The following is a 13004-nucleotide window of genomic DNA, read 5'->3' on the forward strand; positions in this document are numbered from 1 at the left end:
GAAGGTGAAAATGTCAGATCTTGGTTTATATTTTTATAGTTAAATGGAAAATACTGATTAATGGGTTGGATACAGGATGTAAGAGAAAGAAAGACGTCAAGATGGGATCCAGTTGGTTTTTGCCTGAGTTACTAAAATTGCAGAGTTTTCATTTACTTAGAAGGAAGAGCCGGGCGCGGTGGCTCACGCCTGTAATCCCAGCACTTTGGGAGGCTGAGGTGGGTGGATCACGAGGTCAAGAGATCGAGACCATCCTGGTCAACATGGTGAAACCCCGTCTCTACTAAAAATACAAAAAATTAGCTGGGCACGGTGGCGTGTGCCTGTAATCCCAGCTACTCAGGAGGCTGAGGCAGGAGAATTGCCTGAACCCAGGAGGCGGAGGTTGCGGTGAGCCGAGATCGCGCCATTGCACTCCAGCCTGGGTAACAAGAGCGAAACTCCGTCTCAAAAAAAAAAAAAAAAAAAAGAAGGAAGACTAACAATAACAGGCTTAGGGAAACAGAATAATATCAGCATCTCAATTTTGTTTGTAATAAATTTGAGATGTCAATTAGTATGCTGAGTGGAGAGGTGTAGCTGAAGATAAAAGTGTGCAATCATCACTGTATTGCTGGTGTTTAAGGCCAGAAAACTGGATCAGACTGTCCAAGAGGTAACTGTTTAAGAAATCAAGACTTGAATGTCTGGGAAGGTACAAGAAGGTATTGGATCAGTGTACTAATTCATGGTCCCTGGTGCGGATGCAGTTAGGAACATCCTATTGTCACAACCTGGGCTTGTATTTATAGACCATTGAATCTTCACGTGAATCAGAACAAAATTATTTGGCCCAAACACAGCCAGCTGTTCCAGAAGCAGGGGCAATGCCTTGTGTGTCCCAACTTCTGGCTTCATCAATGTTCAGATACCCCTGAAATGATTCTTGCAGTAGCCATTGACTGCACACTTGAAAACATTTACTCTGGTTACCATTCTGTCCTGTTACACTTTTTTTTTTTAATTAAACTTGTCACATTCTGAAATTATTTACTTTTGTAAGTCCTCATTAGAGCATAAGTTCCATGGTGGAGACTACATCTGTCTTACTTGCTGCTGCAACCTCTGTGTTCAGAAAAATCCCTGTCACACAAGAATTGTCCAATAAATATTTGTGTACAGATCACAGAGTGGTCTGAAGGAGACGCTATATCCTCATAAACAGAGGGAGCCAAAACCTTCATGCGTGTTCTCTCTGCTCAGAATGCCTGTTGCTCTCCATAAACTCCATGCACTCTTAAAACTTTAAAAAAATTAATCCCATTTTCCCACATGCAGGCAAATGGAAATTATTCTTGAACTACATTTAATTTTATTTCCAATCAGAAAAAATTAAAAGTAGGTAGGAACTTAAAAAAAAAACAACCTGATACTTATCTTTAAAACAGATGGAACAAAGACTATAGTTAGACCCTTTACTTCATAAGATGGATTTGTTATTCTTTACCTTATGTGTATATTATAGAGGAATGATTTGTGAACTCTAAATAACTAGCTTCAAATCCTGATTTTGGGACATATCAAATGTCACCATGGACATTGCCATTTTGGGGTTTGTTTCTTCATTGCCAAAATGAGAAAAAGAATAGTCACCTTAAATTTTAGAGATAAGGCGAAGTCTATTGTTCTATAAAGGCCATGCCCCTGTCTCACTGCAGTTGACCCAGGAAAGAGGCTCACTCCCTCACTCTTCTCCATCAGCACATCACTGTGTGGAGCAATTAAGGAATAAATGCCCCCAGCCAAGCCAGAGAGGTGGAGTGCTGGGTGTCTTTTTCTGCTCATCCCAGATGAAGGCTCTTCCTCCAGACTAGCAATCATAAGGCCTCAAGTCTTCCTCTGAGGGGACTGTAGGTCTTGCTGTCTGTTTTCTGCATCAAAGTATCTCTAAATCTTTGAGATTGTGGAGAGCACTAACCAATAAATGGCTCTGTTAGAGTGATATCAATAGTGCCACCACTGAACCCACCTCAAGCAATAGGAAGTAAAATAGAATTCTTCTGAGTATGGTAAAAGGCAAGTGCCTAAGGTTTCCTTGATAATAAAGTCTCAATTTCTTTCTTCTCTCTGTCCTGTCTGCTGTCAACCTAAGATTTATACTCCCAATGAGCAGTTTGAATTATGATACTTTCTGCCCTAAATCTTCACCACCTCTCTCATACCTAACAGGATGGATGCCTCTGCCATTCACAATATGGCTCCATGTTTTAGTAGTTGAGGATTTATGGAAAAGACCTCTTTGTGCTTTTTTCCTTATTTATACAATGTGAAGAATTTTGGCATTTATTAGAAGGTTGTTGTGAGGATTAGATGAGTTAACACACTTAAGCATTGGGAAAATGTCACACAAGGCTTGTTATTGAGAATAATAATGTTATTATTAATTGTTGTTATATGGTAGTGACTTTCCTAAAGCAATAAAATAATGAATAATGAAAACAGCACAAGCCTTCAAAATAATTCAAATGTGTGTTTATATTCTAGATCCAAAATGTACTAAATTTGTTATGTTAGGCAATGTGCTTAGCTTTTTCACTAGAAAAGTGGAGTTAATAATTTTACTTCATTAAGTGATTTTAAAGGTTAGATTCAATTACATTAAATATATAATTAACATCTGCCCCATTAATTGATGTGAGTAAAGTGTAGTTGTTATTTGATAGTTTAACATTTCGTCACTCAAAACTCTCTTTTATTCCCAATGAAAATTGATATATTGTGATTATACAAATAGTATGTGCTTACTGTAAAAATAATGATTTATACATAAAACATATGAGGAAAATGGTAAAAATTATCCAGAATTCCACCTAAGACAGTCACTAATCATTCTTCATAGACCTTCCTTTCATTATTTTTAAATGTTTCTATACTCATATGCACATATGTACATATATTTTATACAAACTTTTATCATATATACTTATGCACATTTTATTCATATATAATTGGCATATAATAAACTGCACATATCTAAACTGAATGGTTTGAAAAATGTTGACATGTATATACACCCATGAAACCATCCCCACAATCAAGATAATGACTACCTCCATTGTGCTGAAAGGCTTTTTATAAACTTTTATAATCTCTCTCCGGCCTGTTTTCTGTCACTCTGGATTACTTTACATATTTTATAGTTTGATATACATGGAATCATAGATACCCTTTTCCTATCTGACTTGCTTTACCCCACGTAATTATTTTAAGGTTCATTCATGTATCACTCATCAAAAATATTTTCCATTTATTGTCAAATAGTCTACAGTAGTAATGCTATATTACAATATGTCTATCTAGTAACTTGTTGATGGACATTTGGGTTCTATTCCATTTTTGACTATTACAGATAAGTTGCAGTGAACATTCGAATACAAGTCTTTATATGGATATACATTCTCCTTCCCCCTAAATACACAGGAGTGGAATGAGTTGGTCATATGGTGGTGTATGCTTAATTTTTAAAGAAGATTTCCAAATGTCTTTTTCCAAAATGGTTGTACTATTTTACATTTTTATCAACAGTGTATAAGAGTTCCAAAGCCTCATAAACACTCTTTGATGGTCAGTCTTTTTGTTAAATACATTCGAATGGGTACGTGCTATCTCATTGTGGTTTTAATTTGTATTTTCCTAGTGACTAGTGTTGGAGCCTAGAAAACACTGCAAAATTTGGTATCTTAGCATGCTGAATTCTTTGAATTAAAGAAAATTAAAAGGCCTCTTAAATAAGCCTCAGGATCAACATCTTTCTCTGACTTTCCACAAGACCCTTGTCTCTCTGACTCTCTCTTTTCTGAAGCACCTGAAGAAACTTATTCTGAAATTTTCTTATCTAACTAAGGAAATGTATTTCCAGAAGACAGGCAATTATCCTAAAACCTTCTCCTTTGAAATATCATCAAATAACTTGAAAAGATAAACCACTGGAGAAGAGACTAAAAGTTACCATGGCCAGAAGAGCTTTTCATCTATTCTTCTGAGGTCGCCTCCAAGAGATTAACTGGGAGGCTTATCTACATAAGACAACCTTTGTTCACAGTGAAGATCTGTTCCTTGTTTTCCTGCCATCTCTTCCTCGCTATCTCTTCTGGAGCTCTGAGAAACTTTGTCCCAGGTCTTTATTATTCAGGACCATTCATTTGTCCTGAAAATCATTTACTATCCCTCTAAAATTACATACAGACCCCTGACTTCCCTCCCACTTATGAAGAGGATATTTCAGCCTAACTGTCTGGTTCTTCGTATTTATAGAACTTATCTGTCCACATGCATGTTAGTAATTTTTTAAACATTTTTTTCTACTAATTTGTCAATTGTCAATCATTTCAGCTAACCTTCAGAAGAGACAGAAGGGAAGCTTTCTCTCTGCTTCTACACTAGTGATGTTGAACATATTTTTAAGTGTTTACTTCCTATCTATATATCTTCAGTGATATATCTACTTAAATCTTTTGTCCATTGTTATTGAGTTATTTTCTTATTTTTCGGTTTTGAAATTTATATATTCTAGATATAAGCTGTTTACCAGTTACATGAGTTTCAACTATTTTCTTCCAATTTTTACTTGTATTTTCATTGTCTTAAGAGTTTTCTTTCTCCAAATAAAGAGTTTTTAACTTTGATGAGATCAAATTTATTAATTTTTTATTTTATAGATCATTCTTTTGGTGGTATATTTAATAATTATTTGCCTCAACCTCAGGCTACAGTAATTTTCTCCTATGTTTTTTTCTACAAGTTTTGTAGTTTAAGGTTGTATTTAGGTCTCTGATCTACTTTAAGTAGTATTATTTTCCATTGTAGTAGAACCTATGAATTAAGTGCATATTTTCTTTGTATATCGATATGCAATTGTGCCAGCACGACTTTGCATTTCTGTCGAATGTCAGTTGACCATGTGTGTAGGTCTATTACCGAACTTTCCATTCTGTTTCATTGATCAGTTTCTCTATTTTGATGCCAAACCACACTACCTGAACTACTATATCTTTATAATAGATTTTGTAGTTAGGTAGCTCTTTGATTCTGTTCTCATACAAAATTGCACAGTATATTCTAAATCTTTTGCATTTTTCATGTGAATTTAAGAATTAGCATATGAATTTACATGAAAAAAATCCATGCTGTAGTTTGATATGGATTGTTTTGAATTTAGAAATCAATTGGGAGCAATTGACATCTTAATGTGGTGTTAAACCTATTGTTAAATATACTCATTTACATTAAAAAATAGCAGTTTATTTAAATTAATAGAATATTTTATCAAATTGATATTTTTATCTTTTGGACATTAATAAAATTATAGTTTTGGCCGGGTGCAGTGGCTCATGCCTGTAATCCCAGCACTTTGGGAGGCCAAGGCAGGCAGATCCCAAGGTCAGATGGAGACCATCCTGACCAACATGGAGAAACACTGTCTCTACTAATAATACAAAAATTAGCTGGGTGTGGTGGTGCACACCTGTAGTCCCAGCTACTTGGGAGGCTGAGGCAGGAGAATCACTTAAACCCAGGAGGCAGAGGTTGCAGTGAGCCCAGATCGAGCCACTGCACTCCAGCCTGGCAACAGAGTGAAACTCCATCTCAAAAAAAGAACCCGCCCCGCGCCCCCACAAAAAAAAAGTTTTGTAGGTTTTTTTTTTTTTGCCTTTTTTCTCTTTTCTCTCTTTTCCTACTCACTTAAAAAAAAAAAAAGTAACAAATCATAAAATCCTTATATATTCAGTCATCATTATTTCCATGCTGAGAGAAATAATCTTAAGATGCAAATATGCCTCTTGGACCTCCAATAGCAGGGAGCCTAATTGACCTGCTGCTGAAATCCATCCACCTGTTGGCATGAAAGCCACACTTCCCATGAACCTAGCTAGTGATCGAAAGTAAAAAGACAACAATGGCAGTCTTATTTCTGCAAAGATTGGAACTCTGGCAGGCAATTTTGGCGGGAGGACTCTCTCTCAGCCTTGCCAAACTTAATTTGTATTTATTTATTTATTTTAAATTTATTTATTATACTATAAGTTCTGGGGTATATGTGCAGATTGTGCAGGTTTGTTACATAGGTATACACATGCCATGGTGGTGGTTTGCTGCATCCATTGCCCCATCATCTACATTAGGTATTTCTCCTAATGCTATCCCTCCCTAATCCCCCCACCCCCTGCTATTCCTCCCCTAGCCCCTCACCCCCAAGGCCCCGGTGTGTGATGTTTCCCTCCATGTGTCCATGTGTTCTCATTGTTCACATTGTTCTCATTGTTCTCACATTCTCACATGTGAGAACATGCGAGACATCATGCTACCTGACTTCAAACTCTATTACAAGGCTAGTATACTCAAAACAGCATGGTACTGGTACCAAAACAGAGATATAGACCAATGGAACAGAACAGAGGCCTCAGAAAGAATGCCACACAATTATAACCATCTGATCTTTGACAAACGTGACAAAAACAAGCAATGGGGAAAGGATTTCCTATTTAATAAATGGTATTGGGAAAACTGGCTAGCCATATGCAGAAAGCTGAAACTGGATCCCTTGTTTACACTTTATACAAAAATTAACTCGAGAGGGATTAAAGATTTAAACATGAGGCCTAACACCATAAAAACTCTTTAGGTTTTCATTTGGGCCTTTGTGTATCCAGAAGCAACAGGCTAAACAGAAAGCTCTAAGACAGGCCGGTTGCAGTGGCTTATGCCTGTAATCCCAGCAATTTGTGAGGCTGAGGTGGGCAGATTACTTGAGACCAGGAATATGAGACCAGTTAAAAAAAAAAAAAAAAAAAAAGAAAAGAAAACCTAGGCAATACCATTCAGGACATAGGCATGGGCAAAGACTTCATAACTAAAACACCAAAAGCAATGGCAACAAAAACCAAAATAGACAAATGAGATCTAATTAAACTTAAGAGCTTCTGCACAAACTTTATTAGAACTAGAATATAGTAAATGTCTCATTCCTCAAACCTTCCTTGTTCCCTCTCTCCTTCACAGAAGACTTTCCCAGACTCCCCTAGCACCCATCTCACTTGCCTTTCCAGAATTGTTGTTGTTATAAATTTCTTTCACATCTAGCTTCTGCTTTTTGGAGAACTTGGACTTATAAAACATTTTTCAGCATTTCTTCCTTTTTTCTTTCTTAACAATGTATCATGGCAGTTTCTTCAAATCAACTGGTATAAGTCTAACCTGTAATTTATTTTTTTACTTTTTTATTTTTTGAGACAGAGTCTCACTCTGTCACCCAGGCTGGAGTGCTCTAGCATGATCTCAGCTCACTGTTACCTCCGCCTCGTGGGTTCAAGTGATTCTCCTGCCTCAGCCTCTTAAGTACCTGGGATTACAGGTGTGTGCCACCATGCCCAGATAATTTTTGTATTTTTAGTGGAGATGGGGTTTTATCATGTTGGCCTGGCTGGTCCTTGATGTATAGTATTCCATAAATATTATGTTGCTGAATTTTTTCAGTTTTTCTCCAAATACATAACATTTTTTTTTGCCACTTGAAACAAAACTTTAATAAATGTTCTCTATGTGTGTGTTGGGTGTGTTTCCTTACATTTGCAAGTTTGTTTCTGTGGAATAGATGCTTCCATGTGACATTACTGTGTTTTTACAGTGAATAAATATTGCCAGTTTACTGTCTAAAATGACAATATACTATATCATTATCACCTGAAATTCCAGCAACAATTTGAATTAATACTCGTTAAGTATTAACAACAATTTTGTCCATCTAGTAGGTATGAAGTGATATTGTTATCTTAATTCGCATTCCTGTAAATACTAAGGCAATATAAAACCTACAGAAAATAATTTCCTAGAAAATATTTATTACCAATTTGAACAGATTAGAAAATAAAAACTTAAGTAAACATTAACATATCCCCTACATGTAATGAGTGGGACCCATGGGAGGTAATTGAATCATGGCCGAAGTCATCCTGATGCTGTTCTCATGATGGTGAGTGAGTTCTCATGAGATCTGATGGTTTTATAAGGGGCTTTTCCCCTTTTTAGCTAGGCACTTCTTGCTGTCACCATTTAAGATGTGCCTTTGTTCCTTCTTTGCCTTCTGCCATGATTGTGAGGCCTCCTTAGCCATATGGAATTGTGAGTTCATTAAATCTCTTTTTCTTTATTAATTACTGAGTCTTGGATATTTTTTCACAGCAGTATAAAAATGAACTAATATACACATTATATTTTCTTTGCATTCTATGTTTTTATATATGCTAAATTTCTCTAAGTTTATTAAAGCATGTATTCCTTTATGGCAGATGTATATTCATTATATTATCTTTTGCATTGGCTAGCTAATGCATCCATTATAGAGTTGGCCTAATAAAAATGTATGAAGTGAGTTGACCCCTCTTCCTCCCTCGTATTAAAATTAACATTCATACAGATTCAGCTAAATGCCAGCTAAAGAAAGGATGAGAATAAAGTCAGTCAAAACGATGCAGGAAGGAATGATAAGCTTTACCCTTAGGAGAATTTGCATATAAAGAATCATCATCTTAACTCCTAAACTGGTCTGTGTGGTCAACATTGAAATAATCTGGGTCTGTGTTACTTCTATCATGGTTACCAATTTTCCCTTTGAGAGATACAGTGTTCATAATGGGCCTGCATGGACTTCTCACACTAGATTTCAAGCTTCTGAAGACAGAAGCCACTAGGTATTTTCTCTAGGATTTGGGAAGGAAGCATAGATATCAAGTAGAAGGAATTTGTTCTTGTTCCTTCCTTCCTCCCTCTATTCATCTCTCTCCTCCTGAGAAGAGATTTTGGTGCCTGCTCTCAAATTTAGGACTCAAGATTTCATATAATTGCTTTTTAATTTAACTTTTCATCTGTTTATTTGTTTAAACATACTCTAGAGGAAATTATGCTAATGAATCTTTTTGGATTTGATAGTTATATTCTCTCTCATTATGTGATTTCAAGTTTCTCAGTACTTTCAGTACTTTTTTTGCATGTAACTCAGCTTCTAGTAATACTTAAAGTGATTACCAGATTAGAGGAAAGTAAGAAGGCGGGTCACAGTTTGGAATAAGACTCTTGTATATGTAAAGGAAAAAAAGTCACAAATATAAACAATGATAATGATGATAATCATAACTATAATTTATTGAATATTTACCTTGTTCAAAATTATGTATTAATTAATCTTTCTAGTAACCCTTTGAAAAACTATCTCTATTTTACATATGAGAAAAGTAACACTTAACTAGTCCAACGATCCGGAGTTAATAAATGTATAGTACAAGATTCAAACTCAAGCAGTCTAACTCCAGAGCCTTACAGAACCCTTAACAATACAGTATACTGCCTTTCACCAAGAAGAAAGTGTTTTCAATATTAGAATGAATATATTACATCAACTACATAAAAATGGTATTAAGTCCAGCAAGTAATGAGGCTCTTGGGCAATTATTTAAGTACAACTATTAATAAGTTCATACTGAGAATGTCTAGCTTGTCCTCCACAAGTCTAAAGGAGTTTCTGATCAAACAGTAAAATATAACATAAATCCCACAGCCTGCAATGTGACTAAGATATACTGCTCCAACAATACATTTTGTTCCAGGGAACTTAAAAAAAAAAATCACATTTCTTTAGCAAATCCTTTTAGTTGGGTAAAATGTTATCTAACTAAGCACTATAGATCTCTATGGACCCAAGGGTCACATTAGTAATCCAATTAAAACCATTTCCCTCTGTCCACTGGAGAAATCAGCATTGTTCTTCACAACAGAATCCCATCTTAACTTAATGAAGGGCTCTGGCGCTCTCTTATTTTATTTAAATAGCCTCATGGGGCCTTATACGATAGTAATATTTATAGTGCTTAGAGGTTCCAGTTTGTAAAATATTGTGCTTTTCTGGAAATAGAGGAGAGTGGGGACAGGTAGGGGAGGATGACAGGTGGAGATGAGGGCAATAATAAACATTTAGTCAGAAAATAAGTTCCAGAATGTAGTGTTGCTATTTTCTCTTATTCTTTCTTTTCTTTTCTTTTTTAACTAGATGATGAGGATCTACAAATAAGACTATGAAAAATGTGAAATCTGAGTTTTACTCTTATTAAATTTTTGAGTCCAGGTTTTTGTAACTCATGAAGAGACTCTGAAGTGGGTGCAATGGAGATCAACAACAATAATTTCAAGTAACACCCTTGAAGAAGTGCTCAGGGAGTGAGATTATTTAGTGTAATACAGAAAAGACTGGGGAATAATTTAAACATTGTTCAAAGATATGAAGAAAAATTATTCATCTCCTTTCCATTGAGAACCTAACAGCAGGAAATGGGCTTTTTCTGCTATCTGAGGAATTCATGTTATTATAGAAAATAGTTTCCTCCAGCAGAAGTTTTTAGGTGTTTTTTCAGGGTTGCATTGTTGAAAGTGGTTTGCAGATCTCTTTGTCTGAAGGTCTTTAAACACAGAATGTTTCCTCATCAGTTTGGTGTTGTTTATATGTAATTCTACAAAACATGTATGGATGAAAATGATGGCATTTCCTGAATTCTTATGGCCTTAAAAATAGGATCTTTTTTTTTCTATGAAACGATTATAATAATATGAGAATAAATATAGTAAAATATATCATATTTTTAATACTTCAATTTTTGATGCAAAATGTTTGCAGACATTTGTGTACACAAAAATGTATGTTTTATACATGTATATATAAAAGTAAAATGATAAAATCACATAAATAAAACTGCTTTAGGAAAACGTTATAAAATGTTGTGCTTTATAACTTGACCTTGCAAACATAAGAAGTCACACAAAAATATAATGAAGGCACTTCCTTGTTAAAATAAACTAAGTAGATGTTGATTTATACTGTTCTGAAATGTTACCCTCAGGGATACTGCTTGCCTACCCTCTCTCCTCTCTCTGCACATGTAGTCTGATTTGGGAATCACTGCTTAGGGACATCCTTAGCAAAAGGCTCTGAGTATTCTCTGAGCTAGTCTAGGTGTAGTCTGTGACCAGAGTTCTCTGCATTCGGACTGCTGGACTAAAAGGATGATTCACAAATTAGGTGTCTCTGACAGCTTTTAAATACTATCATTTGGATGTGTTGAGAATTTTTCTTTTATCCCATAGATGTTGATAATGCTTTGTAAACTTTGTGTATTTCCTTTTTAGTACCATACACTCCCCGGGATCAACCACTTCATTTTCCAATTTTAAGGACATTGAAATATTAATTAAAACAGCTAATATAAATTTAAAGTTTATAATAATTTGTAAAAGGGGCTGATTGGAAATTACTTTTACTTAGCAAATCTTTCTCTCAAATTGTTCTAAATTGCAGCTTGAGCTAAATTGTAGGAGGAATGCTTAAAATACTTAAGTGAATGGGTGATTTTGAAGCACTTTTAGAAACGCCCACATACTTACAATATACATGCTAACTTGAAATTGTTTCGATTTTTTTAGACTGAGTTCCTTAGCACTTCTACTAAGGACTTCTTAGTCTAGTTTGGCATATCTTAGTAAAAACTAATACATTGATATTCATTTTAAAATTATTCCATTATTTTATTTTCACTCAGTTCTGATTTACTTTTCCTCTGTCTGGTCAACATTTGTAAAGTTTTTTTATTTTTAATATTTTTATTTCAATAGGTTTTTGGGGAACAGGTGGTGTCTGGTTACATGAGTAAGTTCTTCAGTGGTGATTTCTGAGATTTTGGTGCACCCATCACCTGAGCAGTGTATGCTATACCCAATGTGTAGTCTCTTATTCTTCCCCACCCCCCACCCTTTCCCCTGAGTCTCCAAAGTCCAACATGTCATGGCAAAGTCTTATCATATTTTTGTGTTGCCAGAAAATGATTGCTAAGTAGATTGTTAAATTTGGCCAGTCTTTAAAGTGTTACAGAGGGAACTCTTTCATATACATTATTTCTTGAAAAATCAACCCCACTTAAATTCTACTCAAGAGCCTTTTATTTATATATCTTTCTCTGATCACATGTATTGAGCACCTACTGTATGTCAGACATTGTGTTTGGTTATAAGAAAGTAAGACAGACATACTTTCTGACCTCATTGAGCTTACCAGAGGATATAGCTAAGAGAAATGAGATAAATGTAATCAAAAGTGTCATAGCAGATTCAAAGAAAGACTACTAAGAGGAAGGGATGTCCACAGAAAAGCATTAGTGTAATTTAAATAATCTGTGACAAATAATGAAGAAAGAACCTACTAGGCAAGAGGTAATAGTCTATGTTGAAGTCCAGGGCCTTTGGACAATTGAAGGTCACTGTGTTTGTCTGGCTTTTTGCTTGGGAGGGGAAAGTGAATCATGTCAGTTTTGTTAAGAATATCATATTTATCTTATAGGTAATCAGGAGTCCTTCAAGAATTTTAGAAGGGATAAACATGTTCAGATTTAAGTTTTCTTTTTTAAGATTGCTATATTTAGTATGTGGGAAATGATCAGAGGGAATAAAAATAGATTCAAACTTGAAAATGGAGACTCATTGAAATCATACAGGCAGTATTTGTATATCTAAATAATGACTGAGTAGTATCAGTATGTTGGCAAGAAGTACAAAGGGAAGGAATGGGATTTACTAATTTACAGGGTGTTGTGTGGTAAGAAAGAACAGTAAGAATTTCAGTTTTGAACATACTCAATCGCATGTATGAAAGGGATCTTCAAAGGGATATTCAGTACATAGTTAAAAATATGCCTATGAAGCTGCACAGAAAAAAAATGTACTGATGATCCAAATCATGGAGTTATCAGCCTGGCAGTGATCACTCAAGCTGGAAAGTAGAATATATTCACAGAGAAAAGAGAGCAATAGCCACCTATAGATGCATAAGAGATGTTCAAGTATCAGGAAAAAGGGACTTCTATATTTTACACTTTAATATCCCATGTATTAGTCATTTCTTAACCCACAGTATCACACCTGTGGCTTGAAAA

This window comes from Aotus nancymaae, unplaced genomic scaffold, assembly GCF_030222135.1.
Source record: "Aotus nancymaae isolate 86718 unplaced genomic scaffold, 86718_ANA_hifiasm-v0.15.2.pri h1tg000040l, whole genome shotgun sequence".
Taxonomy (NCBI): domain Eukaryota; kingdom Metazoa; phylum Chordata; class Mammalia; order Primates; family Aotidae; genus Aotus; species Aotus nancymaae.